The 18030-nt window shown below is 47.9% G+C and overlaps 1 protein-coding gene across 10 annotated transcripts in view; it reads left to right on the forward strand.

Annotated features, from left to right (window-relative positions):
• CYRIA (CYFIP related Rac1 interactor A) overlaps positions 1–18030 on the forward strand; it is a 117063-nt gene that overhangs the window by 34928 nt on the left and 64105 nt on the right. For 6 of the 10 annotated variants that reach the window (XM_078349930.1, XM_078349929.1, XM_078349927.1 and 3 more), the window contains exon 2: positions 10177–10329. The exons of 1 other annotated variant lie outside the window; for it this stretch is intronic. The gene's annotated coding sequence lies outside the window, so the exon portion shown is untranslated. The remainder of the gene's footprint in view (positions 1–10176; positions 10330–18030) is intronic. 3 more of the 10 variants (XM_078349928.1, XM_054245187.2, XM_078349933.1) reach the window with 1 other exon arrangement.

Here is an 18030-nt window from a genome sequence, read left to right on the forward strand (position 1 = left end):
AGGGGAAGGGCAGGAGCATGGTAAGGCATTGGATTTTATCATGAAGGTGGTGGGAAATACTTGGAGGGTTTTAAGTATCATCATCAAATGTGCGAAAGTTTTCTCTGCAGGGGACAGGGCCACAGCCCAAGCAGGATCGAACCAGTTAGGGGCTTGGTGCAACAGTCCAGCCAGAAAGCGATGAGGTAGCTGGGTGCAGTGGCTCATGCCTGTAATCCCAGCACTGTGGGAGGCTGAGACTGGCGGATAGTTTGAGACCAACCCTTGGCAACATGGTGAAACCCCTTCTCTTCAAAATATACCAAAAAAAAAAAAAATAGCCAGGCATGGTGACCCACACCTGTAATCCCAACTACTCAAGGCAGAGGTTGCAGTGAGCTGAGATCACACCACCGCACTCCAGCCTGGGTGACAGAATGAGACCCTCATTTATCTCAAAAATAAATAATAAATAAATAAAAGTTATGAGACAACTCATAGGCACTAAATGCTGAGTGACACAGACAGAAAGTGCTATGAGAGTTCAGAAAAGGGAGAGGTCAGTATGGATTGCAGTCTTGGGGGAGTATTAGAGGACACTTTCTGGAGGAAGTAAGACTGCCGCTGGTCTCGAAGGTTGGGAGAAGGGGCAGACGGGTGAAAATCTAGGCTGCAGGGCAGGGCAGGAGTAGAAAGCTGCAGTAAATCACATTTGGGCTTAAGCTGGGAGTTTATGTAAAGGATGAGTCTAATTAGTATGCACTTGTTTATAGAGGGACTTGTACCTTTAGCTGAGGAATATGGATTTTGTTGGAGGTGGTGATTCTCACATGGAAAGTGCATTTTGCTGTAGTCAGTTTCTGTGGGGATCTTATCTTTATCCATTCTTCTATCCGCTGCTTCTCTGATTGGGGTGGGGGTGTGCACCCCTCTCCCACAGCCCTGTGCCCTTGGGGAAGGCAGAATCCCTTTGCATCTTGGGGACGAATGCAATGCTGAATACTGATCATATGACCCCTGATTTGCCTCACAGCAGGGAGCCCAGGAACAAGAGCAGCTGTGCTATTGTCTGGAGCGCAATTGCCAGTGTTTGCCGAGGCCAGGGGTGACCCTTGCCAGCATCATAGATAAGCCGGCTCCCAGCTGTCATGGGTGTGTTCTCGATCGTTCCCCATCCTGTGGACTCTGACTTTCTCCCGCTTCCCAACAATGATGGAAGTTTTTTGTTTTCCCCGTGCCTGCTTTGCAAACGTGTGCCTGGCTGTGCCCACAAAGATGAAGGATGACCAACCTCAGAGTATCCAAATGAAATGAGATTTGTACTTTCTGTGAAGTGTCAGGAAACAGTTTGCTAGAAAATAGCGTGAGCGATTCATTGTTGCCTCTGAGGCTCACATGAGGAAATGGAGGCTCAGAAGTGTGAAGTGACACACCTGAGGTGTCACAGACAGGAACTGGTCAGGCAGAAACTAGGACTTCAGCATATTCCTGTTGGGTTTGGACCGGAGCATGCTATAGAAAGGGCCTCATTTTCAGGGTAGTTTTAGCAGAGGTTTGCCTGATAAGAACATGACTTTCTCGAACGGCAATGTATATCGTAGGTTAAGCTATTACAGAAACACTCCACTGAAGGACACTTCTAGGCATTGAGGGTCCCAAGACTTAGTCCCAAGACTCAGCCACTGTGCACATGGCAAGTGACTTGCTCCAGTGTGTTAGGGAGATTTAGGTCCAGGGCAGAAACTGGAGCCCAGGTCTCCTGCTTCTCAGCCCAGAGTGCTGTGCCTCCTAGCCGGTCTTACGTCACAAGTGGTCTCTATAGAACACCCAGCAGAAGCCACTTGACAGTGTCCCTTGTAGATAGTGCTGTAGGCCGGGACACTGGGAAGTTTCGAGGTGCTCTGTGGGACTCGGGGGGTTTGCCACATGACACGATGTGGTCTTTGGGTACATGAGAGCTGTGGGTATTCACAGGATATGCCAGAGCCCACCAGAGTTGCTGGAAACTTGAACAATACATGACTCTAGCCAGATTGGCTCTAGATTGTACTCACTGCAGTATGGCCATGGTACCATTGCGTAGTTTCTCACTCCAAGGCAGCACTGGCCTAGAACCTCTGTAACATACCTTTATATCTGATAGTCGGTGTCAGCTTGGCCCCACTCACTTAGGGCAGTAGTATTTGCCGAAGTTCAAATAGATGCCAAATACTGCACTGGTCATTTTAAATGCTAGGTACCCCTAATGACCCTGGAATGAAGCTGTTATTCTCATTTAGCAGATAAGGCAACTAAGGCTCAGTTCCAAAGACCTGAGACTGAGGTTCATGATTGTTGGGCTTGAGATCCCAGACTCTTTCCACAGCCCCATCCTCCACTAATACTTACTAAAGTGTCTGGGGTATCAGCTCACCATCCAGCTACAGATGAAGTTTAGAAGCATCGGTATGTGTAAAGTCCTCCACAGCCTGGCAACAGCCTCTTTTTCTACTCACTGTCTCTGCCACCTCTTTCCTTCCTCCCCAGCTATGCTGGGCTGTTCACTGCCCTCAGAGAAGCTGAACGTTACAAATTCAACCATCAACACTTCTCCTCTGAGCAGGGCTCTGGGCTAGTTACAATAGTTTGTAAAGATGAATGAAACATGGTGTCTCTTATTAAAAAACTTTCCACCCAATGGTGGAGATAAAACACAAACACAAACATAATAGCTTATTTGGTTTTCAAAGTGACCAAAGAAGCTTGCTGGTATGTATCTCCATGTGATCTGCATTTAACAGGTGTTGTGTCCGAGGATCTGACAGCTGTGACTGACTGAGGGTCACACAGCCAAGCCAAGGCCAAATTAGGGGTACACCCAGGTCAAGACTAAGTCATGGCATCCTCCTGGCTTTCATCACCTGGGGGTGGTGAGGCTCAGACTCCACAGTCTGGACTGTTGGGTTTTGTCTTGTTGCTGTCTTCCAGATGGAGACAAGGCAGACTGTCAGCTTCTGACATCTCAAACCTGCTTAAGATGTGCCCCTTACCCCTCCCTAATGGTGATGCTCCTCTAGTTGGAGCCCTGGATGGGAGGAGGGAAGGTAAAATTGCCCCTTTGTCTGGCATCCAATTGTGCTTTTGCCCTGGGTTGTCAGAGAAGAGGAAGCTGGCCTCCTTGAGTTTCTAATGTGTCTCCCACTTCCTCACTCAAAGGAGACCTGGTGTAACTGACATTCTGAAATGCAGTCTCAAGGAGAAGGAACTCACCCCAGCGGTTGTGTTTAGGCAGTGCAGTGTGAACTTTTCGAAAAGCTTGGTGGAGCTTCCTGAATGCTGCAGCCAGTTTGACAGGTGTTCTCCGGCCCCGCTCATGAGTGCACTCACCTTAATGGTTGTTCAGGTGTTGCGAAGACCGCTGACAGAGGGTAAACCACAACCTTGGAAGACGGAACTAATGTGAGCCCCGGGGTAGAGATCTGGGCCCTTGTTCTGGTTCTGCTATCATTTGCCCACTTGCAACTGCCCTCCCCACTCCATGACTCAGATACACCACCCCTGAGGGTGGCCTGGGTCCTCTCCTTTGCAGTAGAGTACAATGGTCAGGGCCCAGGCTGGGGTCTCTCAGATGCGGGTCCAAATGCATGCTTCGTTATCTACTTGTCGTTAACCCAGGGCTTTTCACCCAGCCACTCTGACTGTCCAGCTCCTTATCTGTAAGATGTGGATGATAGCACTGCTGTTTCCAGCAAGAGTGGGCGAGGGCTGGGTGGAACACTCAGGCGATGTCTAGCCCATGCCTGGCACATAGTCGGTGCTCGACGGAGGGTTGGTATCTTCTGCCCCGTCACCACCATCACCGGCGTGTTGACCTCTGACTGTCTAGGACTGCCTGAACCATGGCCACTCCTAGTTACTCCCTGTCTGGTCTCTGGGCTGCTTCCATGCTTGGGTTCCCACCATGGGAAGGCTGCGTACTGGGTGGCATCAGACAAATCCTTTCCTTATCTAGGTCTTCAGTATCCCCCAGAATAACATTATTATTGCTGTTAGGAATGATAGTAATAACAATCATAATCACAGCTGTTGTGTGTTGAATTGTGGCCCACAAGAAGCTAAGTGCATTCCCCAACTCCCACAACCTGCACACATGATGTAATTTGGAAAAGGATCTATTTACCAAAAAATCATCACTTGTAGAAGCCCCTACACAAAACAGGTGAAGTCTCTCTGTTCCTGTTATCGCAGGACGAGGGCCCAGAAGCCCTGCCAGTCAGTGCCTCCCCAAGAGCCCTGCCAAGAGTTTCTAGGGCCACTAAGAGCTGGCAGTCTTCTCTGGGGCCTCCAAGAATCCCTGGCCTTGAGGCCCCGTGATGCTCCACAATTAAACATATGCCAGAAATGTTCTCTTCAGAGAATGGACAAATGCTCTCTGCTTTCTCATTAGCACTTCACTTTACCTGTATTGATGTGAGAGGTTGTCAAGACTGATTTCCTGGTTTCAAAAGAACAGCAGATTCTTCCTTCATCTTGGGCAGAGATTCCTAAGAGGGCAGATTCTTAGAAAAGAGTAAAACAAAAACGAGCTTGAAATGCCACCTCCTTCCCCGCTAGGCCCAGTAGCTGGGGAAAGGGGGTATCTCTTACTAAGCTAGAGCTGCTCACCCCCAGGCTTGATCAGTGCCTGCTGGCAGCGGAAAAAGGCCAGGTCTTGTCTCAGAGATGCACCTGTACCCCGGGGACCCCAGGTCTGTGTCCTCCCAGTAGACTGCGGTTTCTCCAGCAGGTCCAGCAGTGGTGACAGCCACGCTCCCATGCTGGCTTCCCGTCTGCTTGTCTCAGGCTGTCCTTGATGACAGAGCCACAGAGTCCTTGCTCTTGAGGGACTAGCTGCTTATCAGAACAGCTGGGCATTCAGGTTCTGGGCTCCACAGGACAAGGAACCCACCCGTCTTTTAAAATACACTGTTTCAGCTAGTGACATCCTTCCTTCTCAAACCATAGCATGACTGCTTTATAACTGAGTGGCATCAGCCTGTTTATCTCTAAGGCCAAGAAGCTCCACGAATTCAGAAGACAGGCACGTAAACACAGGGAGAATGAGTTATTACAAAGGAGTATTTGTGTGGATTGGGAAGCAAGGCATTGTCCAGGAGGGTTCTCTACCAATACAACTGGATGTGAAAGTAACCAGCCAGTGGGAGTGTGGATTGTATTCAGGTGACCACATGTTCTTACATGCCTAGGACAGCCCTGGCGTCTGCCTGTTGTCCCAGCGTTATTATTAAAAGGGCCCCCTTTCACTCTCAGAGGAATCCGGGTTTGGATGAAAAACCACTAAGTGACCCCAGTTGTATGTCTGTGTATATAAAAGTGGTTAGCAGCACTTAGTGTGAATGTGTAGCGTAGAGAGTATGTGGATGTAAACGCCAGTGCCCATGAGCTCTGCCAGCTCGGAAGCTGGCTGTGGGTTAGTGCCTCTGCACCATCATGGGTAAATCACTTAACCATTTCATGGCACACACAGCTCTGAGGCAAGATCAGGTGCCTTGAAGTTTGATAAATGGTGGTTCAGATCCTTTCTCATAGCCTGCTAGCTTTGACCTTTACAAAATTACTTAGCTTTTCTCAACTGTAAATTAAGAGGAATCATATGGACCTCTCAGAGTTGGTACCATTTTTTTTTTTTTTTTGAGACTGAGTTTCACTCTTGTTACCCAGGCTGGAGTGCAACGGCGCGATCTCGGCTCACCGCAACCTCCACCTCCTGGGTTCAGGCAATTATCCTGCCTCAGCCTCCCGAGTAGCTGGGATTACAGGCACATGCCACCATGCCCAGCTAATTTTTTGTATCTTTAGTAGAGACGGGGTTTCACCATTTTGACCAGGATGGTCTCGATCTCATGACCTCGTGATCCACCCAACTCGGCCTCCCAAAGTGCTGGGATTACAGGCTTGAGCCACCGCGCCCGGCCGAGTTGGTATCATTTTTACACAATATATGTACAGCATCTAGCGTATTTCCTGACAGATCGTAACCTGCCAGCAAATGGTGCCTGTGTTGTTGTTGTTTTTATTCCAGGACAGCGACTGCCTTTGGCTTTAGTCTTTTCAATGGGGAAATGGTAAGAAATGATCTCATCCTTCCCGGCTTTCCAGGCTTCATGAGGCTGTAACCCGGTGGCATCCCTGAAGCCTGGTATCCCGGGGGTGTGTGCCCTGCTGTGCTGGGGATGCAGAAAGGAACTGCCTGCCCGCCTGCCCAGCTGCTCCATCCCTCTGGGACATGGGAATTGGATTCCCAGAGCATCATCCTCTCCACCCATCCTGGTGGCTCTCCCATCTCAGGCCCTCCCTTCATCCCCTCCCTGGCCCAGCTACTCCCTCCTCCCACAGTGGTGCTGTATAAACACCGAGACCAGAATGTCATTCACTGGTGTTGGCTGACATTGGTTGGCTGCTACCCAGAAGGGACTGGGGACCAAATTTCTAATCCTGCCTGCATAGCATCTCTCAGTATTTCCTGACTGGAGAGTCTCTATGTTCCTTCTCTACTTTTCAAGGAAGGTGTCATCTGTTCCTAGCATATTTGCTTTATTCTCTATCTTTCCACTATTTGGCTTTGCAGAATTTGAGCCAGCCTGCCTAAGTTCACACCTTGACGCTCCCACTCTAAAGCTAAATCCCATGGACAACTGACTTAATCACTCGGTGCCTCAGTTACCTCATCTGTAAAAGTGGACAATAATAATGCTACCTAGTTCGGTTGCCATGAGGTTTCAGGGAGTCACTAGGTGTAAGGTGCTAAACAAAGCACAACACACAGTAGGCACTTGATCAGTATTAGCTGTTTTTATTATCTAAACACCTGTCCCTTCTGGTTTCTCAATGCTCGTCTGTGCTGCTGGCATTGAGGAACTTAGTCTAAGCTCTGCTGCTGGTGAACCGTGGAAACAAGCATGCCCCACCCTGGGCTTTGGGTCCCTTGACTGCCTGCCCCAGAGGGTGGGGACGTGGTCTTTGTGGCCCTTTTGGCCTCTCATAGTGGATATTGCCTTCCCTTCCATTGCCCTGCCTTGTTTTTCAATTTCCAAACCCATTCAGAAGGGGAAGGCAGCAGCCGTTTGAAGCTGTTCCTCAGCCCTCCCCTGAATAGGACTGGGAGGGACAGGACACAGGGAAAGGTCCCTGGACTGGAAGACAAGAGGTGCCTATTTTTGGCCGTAGTTCTGTTTTGAGACTCTGGATGAAGCCCTTCCTGTCTCTGATTTCTCCATTTATAAACTGGGGTGATTACCCCTCAGCTTTGTACCTCTCTCAAAATGAGCGAAGATGTAAAGATACGGAAAAGCATTTTACTGGCTGCCGGGTGCTACAGAAGGGCAAGCTCCTGATAGTGTTGGTGGTGTGAGTCTCACCAGGCCAGGCACAGGGCAGAGTACTGTGGAAACAGCGTGGGCCACCCGTGGCCGCTTGGATGGGAGCAAATGCGTACTCGTGTTGCTGATGATCTGTGAGGCTTTGCTGCCTGTGGAGACGTGAGATGAGAGTTTTCAGTTTCTTTCCCTCCCCTTGCTCTCTGTTCTCCCTAAGAGACATTTGGCCCCGGGGTGACTCACACAGTAAACCATCAGCAATTGCTTCAGAAGGCTTGGACTCCTCTCAAACGTATACTGACTTTTTGTTGTTCTATGTTTACTTTAGGGGAAGTGGGGCAGATCCCTGGAAGGCCATTAGCTGTGGGACCCGGAGTAAGCCTCTGCCCTTGGAGAGCTGTTGTGTTGCATCTGTTAGGTGGGAGAAGGTGGGGTGAGAGTGAGAGCAGAGTTGGGGTCCATGTTAACTGAATGCTTGTCTGTGGATCGGAGCCAGGTCGGTGACACTAAAACCCTCTCAGAAGAGTGTTAACAAATTTCCTGGCCATTGCTAAGAAGCTGACAGAAAATACAGACCCAATCCTGTACTGCTTAGCGGGTACAGGAGACCCGCTGGAGTAGGGGCGCCAGTATCTAACGGCTTCCCCAGGAGGGGGTTCTGCATTCTGTGCCCACTGGTGCCCATCAGGGGTCTACGAATAGCATTAGCATTAGTAGAAGTGGTATTCGGTTAGTATTAGGGTCATCTCTGTGTGTGGTTGTTCATACCAGGTGACTGTCATTCTTAACGATGTGCATTTGGAGTTGAGGAATTTCTGTAAGCCTCAGTAAATAAGTAGAGTGAAGACAATGGATAGAAAACAGGCAGGAGGTGTGGTAGAATCATCATCAGGAGGAAACCCCGTGTTCTGCCTGACTGACCCTCTTGGTTTTGTGGAGGAAGATAGCAGCATCCGTGCTGAACCCAGCTGAGTGAATCTGTCCCAGTCATGCACACTGAAAATGGGTTGAATTTTGAGGACATTTGAGAGAACAAAAAGCAGTGAGGATGGGATACCTCTCCTGGATATCTGATCACTTTGAGAGCTTTTCTCCTGTTTCCAGATCCTTTTCTGATGCACCTGGCCTCTCAGCCGGTCAGGAGGTGAGGAACAGGGCCTTACCCCAGAATCCATCTCTGGAAATTCACCACCTTCAGTGTCTACACCCGAGTGTGTGGAAAACAGCCCTGTGCCAGGCTGTGCTCGGTGGTGGGAGATGGGATTTGTGGACTGCAGCCCTGAGTCTGCAGGAAGTAAACTTCTTTGCCCTGCCCCATTACCATCACAATCCAGTTTGCCAAAATGCAGGTCCCAGCTCCACTAATGTCCACTCAGAATTCACTTTCTCATCAGGCCAAGGACATTTCAAAGTTGCTGTGTTTTCTCTATCATTTCCTTCCCTCCTCCCCCACTTCACTTCCTGTTTTTTCTTCCTCTTTCTCCACCCCCACCCTGTCTCTCCTGGCATGTCCCTTGTTGTCTGAGAACGGGAACAAAGCCCTGAGCCAGGGAGCGTTGATAATCGTGACTTCCTGAGGTGCCCTCTTGCTGCTGCCCCTGCTGCTGAGAGTCAGAGCCAGCCCAGCCTCTGAGGGCCTGGGAGCCCCAGCTGGGAGCCTGGCTGGAAGCCTTGGACTTTAGACACCCCCCAAGCCCCACTCCTATCCTCCACCCCCAGCAGAAAGAGAATCTAATAAGAATAATCTTTCATGCCCTTGCAACAATTTCAGTTTCCAAAGAACTGCCTCATGCATTTGAATGGAAACACTGGAAAAAAACAGACAACTCTAGTGTTTCGTCCTAGTAACGAACTATAGTTCAGTTTAGACAACAAAAGGTAGATTTAGGAGTCCCAAGCTTGTTTCTGTTTCTGCCTTGCATCTCTTTGACTCTGCAGATCATTCTAGCTCTTAAAAGACTGGTTTCCTACCTCCCTGGAAAAATGGAATTAATGGTATCTTACAGGGATTTTTTGAGGACAAATTAATAAGAAAGTATATCTATACAATTCTTATGATATGCTTGACAGATATTTGCTTAATAAGTGAGTGCTCCCCTCTATTTTCTATGATTTGGTTTTTTGCACAAAGGAGTGGACATTTAAATGCACAGTAGCCAGGGGGGGAAAATACCCCCACAATAAATGATACTTATGGAAAAGGAGTCCATATCTGTTGCTGTGTTTCTCTGAAATATGGAGAGAGAGGTGGGGGTGGGGGCAGCTGGGTCCACACTTGCTTCTCACTGAAAAGCAGCACTCACTCCCCACTGTGTCACTGTGTTCATGGGTCATGGTATTTTATAACAATATTTTTCTAATGAGAAATAGGGAGAACCATCCCAACCACATGCCTGAGGTAGGCTGTTTTATGAATTTAACTCCCAGGGGTGAGACTACAAAAACAGCAATCTGAAAAAGTGCCACCTCCCTTTTTCAAAATCTGTTAAACAAAAAATGAAAAGACTTCCCATTCAAGGTCAATGACCACTTGTTTGAGAAATCAGCCTGACCGTGGGGCTGCATTTAAAAAAGATGTCAAAGGTCGTAGCGTCAGAGACATGTTCCAATGTGGATGTGACTCCCACACTGCTGAGTCCTCAAGGGAGGCTGTTTTCTTCTCTGAGCCTCAATCTTCTAATTATGAAATGAAAGAATTAGACAAGATTATCTCGTAGATGTCCTTCGGGCCTGATAACCTATGATCTTGTGACTCTCTCTGCTCTCCTTAAAAAATATATTGTGACTAGCGGAGAACGGAAAAGTGCTTCTCACAGTAACATGGCTTGCCTTCGCTTTTCAGCAGGGTGCCACCATCTGAAGGACAGAAAAGCTACAGGACTCTAGGAGGCCACAGTCCTGATTTAAGCCCAACTTACTTTGGCCAGGCAGCAGCTAAGCTGGTTCATTCCATCAGCCTGGATTGGTGAAACTGAACCCCAGGAGATATTTCCAGGTGAGAAACAATTGGCTTTGGTCATAATGTAGCACTGTGATAACCATCATTGTACTGCAGGAAGAGTGTCATCTGCATGCTTATATTGTGAAAGATGTGAAAGTATTATGAACGATCATTTGACCAGATCTGTCCTTGATCAGAAGCCGTGCCTCCTGACATCACATACATCTAAAGAAAGGCAAATGAGAAAGGACATGGATAGTAACACATTCATTTCAAGGTTGCTGTCTGCAAGGGGTTCAAGGCCCTGGGCTCTATAGCTGTATTCTGAGTGAGATTTGTGCTATCTTTTGAGGGTTAAGTAATGAAAGAGGGTAGCTTAGAACTACATGCAGGAAAAGAACGATTGGAGCTGCCCATCTAGGTTTGTTTTTCCTTACAGAATTCGTTTAAGATTTAATGTTCCTTTCTGCCCATGCTAGTTGACCATATTTAGACAGTAGGAGGAGAGGTCCTTTGGTAGCCAACCTGAGATGGAATTTAGATCTCATGTTAGAGACCTGACTTGCATCCCACCTGCTACAACATCTTTAGAAACGAATTCAGTTCATGAAGTTTCATCCAAGAGCACTTGTAGCAGACAGGCTGCAGCTAACCACTCTCGTCACCTGCTTCCCTGACCGCCAACGCAATGGTTCTGTCTTCTTACTGCTTTTCTCTCTCCCCTCCTCCCAATCACTTATGGATCTCTTTCTTCTTATGTGCAAGGAATGTGGCCACATCTATTAGACTGTCTTCACTGGCCTCACACCTGGTGTTGGCTGGCATCCATCCCAGATGACTAAAGATTGGTCACGGGTTCAGCTGCCTGGACTGTGGCATATTAACACATCTCTCTCAAGTAGGCCCAGCGTCCCCACAAGGACAAGGTCAGGAATCATGAAAAAAATGCCAACACATTGAGATGGCTACACATCTTTACTCTCACACTAGTTTCTGGTGTTATCTTCTGCTGCCCTCTGTCTTGAAGCTCTTGTTTCTCAGCTAGATACCTTGAGTTTTCTTGAAAACTAAAACCAGAAGCATTTCATGAAGCTAAGCATAGGACAGAAGGTAAAACCAGGTGATACCTGAAGCTCCTTTTGCATTCCTAGGATTGTTTTATCCCAGACTTGCTTCTGATGCCAGACTCTTACTCTTTGGGGAACACGCTTATCTCTTTCCTGCTTCCTTTCTGCCTCTTGCGGTTTCTTTCTCTAGCGTGGTCTCTGAGCTAAAGCATAACTCAGTGGACAGGGAAAAGCTTTGCGATTTAGACACACTTGACTTCAGATCTCAGCTGTGCTACGTGTTGGTTCAGTCATTTTGCTTAAATCATCATTTTAAATCTCCAAGCTTCTGTTTCCCCACCTGTAAGGTACGGATAGTACACTCCATGTCATAGGCTGGTGTCCAGGATTAAGTGAGATCTCGCATGAGCATGGTTTCTTGCTTATAGGAGACCTCAGCAAATGCCAGCTCCTCTCCTTACCCAACCTTTTTAAGAGCTACTTAAATACAGCTTTGATCCCATATCTGGATTTTATTTGAGCCTTGTGCCTAAAATCCAGCCCAGGCCTTATCCACAAACACTGTTAAGTCCCAACGATTTAAAAAGGAGAGAACTGTTAACAGCCTTTTCAATTTCAGAGTTCCTCATCCATAGAAGCCTTTTCTCACCTGGGCTTTAGCCAGATTGCCTCTCCAACCTGGATATTGGAAGGTTTTCTTTGCCAAATCCAAAGTTAGAACCACTACTTTCCTAGACTTTTGACTCTGTCCTCTATCCCCTGAGGTATTAGCTGAAAACTAACTCCCTCCTGGTGTCTTTTTCCCTTCAGACGAGCCTACATCCATGACCCAGAGTAATGGGTCAATTAATTTCAGGCAGGTGTCCTGGCCTGGCACTCAGTGACAGTCAGGGTCCAGGACATGCTCATCCAGGGCTTCCTTCCTTGCCTGTTAGCTTTTCTGTGCAGTCATTCATTCAGTCATCCATTCAGTCAATAGATATTCATAGAACATGAACCATGCAGTGGGTGGCTTGTGCTGATCTTGGTGCTAGGGATATAGGACAGAGCAAAACCAAGTTCTTATTCTCAAGGAGCTTGCATTCAAGTAGGGTCAAGAGATCATCAGCAAGTAGCAAACATGCATGTATTACATCGGGCAGTATTAGGTGCTATGAAAAAATATAAAGCAGAAAAAAATAAAGCTAAGTCAGAGAGCTAGAGGGTTGAGGGAAATGGGCATTACTGTTTTATACAGGCTGCCAGGGAACAGCTCTGGATGAGGCATTATTTGGGAAGGATCTAGAGAAAGTGAGGGAGCAAGGGTAGAAGGAATAGCCAGAACTGAAGCTCTGAGCAGGGAATGTGCTTGGACTTTACCCAGCCTTGAGTGACCAGTAGCATTGGAGCAGGAGGAACGTGGAGCCTGTGGATGGGAGCGAGGGCAGAGAGGTCTTGGGCATTTATGGTCTGGCTGGCTTTTCTGGAGATTTTTCTACTCTTCTTTTCTCTTCCCCGGAGCTCTTACCCAGTGTAGTGTTAGTCATTCATTCGACAATCTTTACTGGGCCCGACCTACTGAAAGTCGGCAGATTAATGAGTCTGGGCCCCATTCTTAGGACCCCATTGGCCTGGTGCTAGTTCAAGTCTTCTTGGGGAAGTTGCATGGGTAAAGTAGGTTGAAGTAAACAGTTGTCTTAATTTGATCATCATAGAGCCAATTTGCTAGAGTAGGAATTTTCCACTGGAACCTCCCATAGGCCACTTTTACCTATTCTCTTGGAATTCACTGACATGATCGACTATTGCTCTATCTTGCCTTCAGGGTGGAAGAAGGATCATTCATTCAGCAGACATATGAGTGCCTCTTCTATGTGAGTACTGCTCTAGGCACTGGGGATAAATGAGGACTAGGTCAGCCTCTGCAGTGGAGTTGCCTCTGGTTTTGCCAGGAGATACACTAATGGCTAGACAACACACCTTTATCAGTGTTGCAGTAGGAATGGGTGTTTGGGGAGCTCAGAGGAGGAGTCCCTGACCCAGACTGAGGAGTGGAACCACGGAAGCTCCCTGGGATCATGTCTGCACTCAGTCCTGGAGACAGGATGTAGCCAGACAGGTACCGAGCAGGGAGGCCAAGATGCTTCAGGGAAGAGTTTTAGGAGTTTCCAGGCCGGGAGATGAAAAGGCAGAGGCAAGGACTGTGCCTTGGAGAACGCTGTGCACCTTCACCTCCCTCCTGAGACTGTGGAATGCAGAGAGGTGAGTCTGCGAGACCAAGGGACTCACTTAGAGAGGGAGGTGAGTGTATGAATTAGAGATTTTCCAGACGAGGCCAAGTGGTTTGAGTCTATTTTGAGGAGAGCTCAGAGCTGCTCACAGTTTTTAACCAAAAATGGATGAGCTGATAGGATTGGAGTTTTAAGAGGCAAACAGCCTAATTTTATTTGAAACCCCAGGTCCTTAAAATGCTTATTTTATACCTCCTTCATATATTATTGTAAGATTATAGTTTCCTCAGCTGTAAAATAAATTCACACGGAACAACTGAATGAGATGGCTGTGGGTAGTAGACGCGTCCAGTGGCCCTTCCCACCATTAGTGCTGTAGGGAGTGTTAAACGTCATTTCATGCCTAGTCTTAGGACACAAATAGCTGTGAAATGGTTAGAACATAAGCTTTGTTTCTTTAGAAGTGGCTGGCAAAGACTTACACTATTCCAGTAAGAAATGATGGGATTTGGATCTTGTTACCTTTTCTTCCTGTCAGAAAATGATTGGGTAATATCCTTTCCTTAACCCTCTCTCCACTGAATGCTAAAATCGGAGTGTTCTCCTTAGAAATTACACACTCATTAAACAGGTAATATCTGAGAGTTGGGCCTGTGAACATCAGGATGAATCAGACGTGGTCAGCACCTCGAGGAGTTCATAATCACGTGACAAAGACAAGAGCAGCCAACAATCAGAGGAGCAGATAGTGGGTAAGAGCCCAGACATGAGCAAAGTGATGTGGATGCAGAGGATGGAAGGTGTTCTCTGCCCAGGAAAGTCAGGGAAGGCTCCAAGAGGGGCCATATGGTTTGGGCACTGAAGGATGAGTAGGAGTTGGGAGCTGGAAAAGAGACTCTCAGGTACATAACTGCACTCCAAAAATAAGGGCCAACATTCATTTCTCTGTCATGGGTGAGGAGGAAATAGCCAGCCTGCTCATCATGCTCAGATAATGCCTCAACTCTGCTTTTCAAAAATCCATTAGTAGCCACCTCCTCATCCTCCCACTTTGTTCCCAACAGTGACTAAAAAGAAGCAAATTGACTAATTTGGGTTGATCTTTTCTCTGACCCTATGGAGGTGTTAGTGAGCAGAAGAGGGTACAGGGACCAAGAAAAGAAGAAGAGGAGGAATTCATCTTCATCACCCAAAACACGGATTTAGCAGCATGGATTGCACCATAACTCCCTGGTGGTAAAATGCAGCTTTACAGAGACCTGAGTCTGTTCTTCTAAGTGAGAACTGTATTTCCCCTGTTACCTTCCTCTGGGAACTCTTGGGGTAGAATATGTATATATGTGTGTGTATGTGTGTATCTATTTATCTACCTATATATATAGATATACACACAGAGAGAGAGGGTTTATGTACATGTGGATGTACATGTGGATGTACTTACATGCGTGTGTATCTATGAGTATCTATGTGTGTATGTATATATGTGTATATTACGTAGGATTTATTCTAGAACCTAGCTCAGAGCCTGGTGCAGCTGACCTTTCATCACCCCTGCTGGCTGAAGATGAATGGATTGGCTAGACCTAAACTTTCATCTACATGCTTCCCTGGATATGACAAGATCTCTGCACTTCATGGTATTGGATACTCACAAGCTCTAGGAGGGAGCCTGGGACCAGGTACAGAAGATGAGACTGGAGCTCAGGGAGGAAGTGGCTTGCCCAAAGTCCACAGCTATGAGAACGTCAGGATCCAAACTCTTGTCTAACTGTCCCGTCTTCCTCTATACGTGCTGTGTATCAACCTCTCCACAAGCAGATGGGGCTTCAGGCAGACCAAGGAGGAAATTCTGAAGCTAAACATTGTGTGTGGACTTGAGTCTCACCTCCACTCCAAAGTGCAGGCCTGAGTGAGCAGTGTGGTCAGAGCAGCATATGTCTAGAAGCTACATTTTTCCCTTTGGGTGTCGGCTCACATGCTCCCAGGGATGGGGAACTCGCCACCTTACAAGGAAGCTGGTTCTAGTTGTAGACACTGGGCAGCCATCCCTCCTTACAGAATCGTCTCTAAACCTAACCATGCTTCTGTTCTGGTTGTCATAAACATCTCAACAGCGAGGGGCTTTGGGATGGGTGCTTTGCTTTGATGGAGGCTTTTGGAGACAAGAGCAGCTCGGGACAAGCCCTTTACTGAATTGCATTTAGAACCACTCGCCTTCCTTACAGCCAGGGCTGTCTGGTTTCTTGTTCTTAGGGGCCCTATTTGTTCTTCCTAATGGACTGGGCTGGAGGCAAGACAAATGGTCTAGGTTTCTTCTCTTCTTCCTCTAAAGAAAAGTAGATTTCAGTAAGTGCTTTCTCAGGCCCCATTCTCTCCAAAACCCTGGCTGCAGCCAGGGGGAGTGAGCATGTCTGGTGAAGTTCAAAAGGACTGTTTAAAAAGAGAAGGAAAGAGAAGATGCTGGGAAGGGGGAGTGAAGAGAGGAAGAGGCAGGGTTCTTTTCAGAGGCAGCATCCTCCCGCCCCTGCCCCTGCACTGAGGCATGTTGGAGCACACTCTCATCTTGACCTGGGTTCTGTTGTCCTCCATGTCCTCAGAATCCACACCAAAGGCCACTTCCCCAAGGAAGCCTGCCTTGATAGCCCAGCTGGAAACACCCCACAGTGCTGCCCCTGTATGGCACTTGCCTGGCACAACAGGGATACAGATTTTTTTTTAAAGTTGGGGGGTAGGAGGGGTGGAAGGAGAAAAACAAAAAATGACCATGATATCTGGGGTTAACTTGGATTCTAGTCCAAACTACCACTGACTCACCAATTAACCTTGGACAACCCTCTTCCCTTAATCATAACTATGAGAGACTTTGGCTTGATCATGCAGCTTCTTCCATCTCTGAACTTGACTTTAAGATACCCAACTCCCAAAAGAGTCCTTGAGTCCAGTTGAATCCCACATGGCCTGGCAGGACCCTGGTGTGGGGTTTGCACTTTAGCCACCTCCACCAGGAAGCCCCGCTGGAAGGAGATAAATCACCTCTCACCGCTTCATGGCAGGCAGGGCCTCTGTCAGCCCTGAACAGACAACGGCTGATCTGGCTCACAGAGTGAAAAGGGCTCAGCTTGTACCCTGCCCTCCTGGCTGCAGGCCTTAGCGAGGCAGCTACCAGCCCTATGCCGAGAGCTCTGGCACAGCTACTATGCTCAGTTGCCTGGTTTCTGTCCTCTCTCCTTCTTCCAACCCTGTCTTTGTTCCTTCTTTGGGTTGGAATCTAGGAGAACCGGCTTGGCAGGGGGTTTTGGCTTAGGCCTGATGGCAAGCTTGCCTTTCTCTGCTTGGAGCTGTAAGCTAGCAGCACGCTGGCCCCAGGATGGATACTGCACTGACCTGGAAGTCAGAAGAGTCCGGGGGTTGGGGCCAGGTGCACATTGTCAGAGGAGTTCTGAAGAATCATGACTGCTGAAACCAGCTTGGCCAGTATTTCCTCTAAGGCCCCCACCTGGTCATCAGTGCCTCTCCTAGGACCTCCTTTCTCGAACCTCAGCTCTTTCGTGCCTCCAGACTTGAAGGCTTGGCTATGCTGCAAATCAGGGAAGAAGGGGAAGAGCCATCTATCAATTGTCTTCAGTTGCTATAAAGTGTAATAGAAGGAGCCTAGAAACCTGATGACATCTGCAGAGGCACATGTACCTAGTTTAAGGACCCCCATATAACAGATATTGTACATGTTAGTGGGCTTCAGGTGAGAATTGCTTTAATTGTGGTCTTGGTGTAATTCTTTGTAGTGCTGTGGTTAGGAGCCCAGGTTCTGGAGCCAGAATGCCTGGGCTGGAATTGTCTTCAGCCCCTCTCAGCTGATGCTCTTGGGCAAGTTCTCAGACTCTTCATAGGACAGTTTTCTCATCTCTAAAATGAGAAGACTAACAGCACCAGCCTTGTAAGGCTTCTGAGATCATTACATGAGTTAATATAGGTAAGCATTTAGAAAGATGCTTGGAGCATTGTGAAGACTCAGTGATTGCTTGCAATTTTTATTTTGACTTAAAGCCTCAGTTGAATTTTCTGTTGGAAGCATCTGCAGTACGATGTAGGTTCAAACATTTGCTGACCTTTTATGAAGCATCTTCTGTGTGCAGAACTAGGCCTGGATGATGGAATTGCAAAGCCAAGGCCAGCATCCTGACAGATACCAGGATGAACAGCCGGCAGGCATCCCTAGTGTGTGACACCATCTGTACCCTTAGACAACCAGTGAAAGGTCTTAGGAGACCAGAGGCAGGAAGGGCCTCTGAGTGAGGAGTCTTCTCACGGGGAGTGAGTGAGAGGCCCAGAGTCAGTGTGGAAGCAGGAGCCAGGGGGAGCCGGGGAAGGCTGAAGAGTTGACAAAGGGTGACTTAGGGAAGGATGCCATTGTGAATGGAACAGTGGGAAAGCAGCCAAGGAGAGAGGAATTGTTCAGCAGGGAGTTTTTGGTGCTAATG

Source organism: Callithrix jacchus, chromosome 14, assembly GCF_049354715.1.
Source record: "Callithrix jacchus isolate 240 chromosome 14, calJac240_pri, whole genome shotgun sequence".
NCBI classification, from domain to species: Eukaryota; Metazoa; Chordata; class Mammalia; order Primates; family Cebidae; genus Callithrix; species Callithrix jacchus.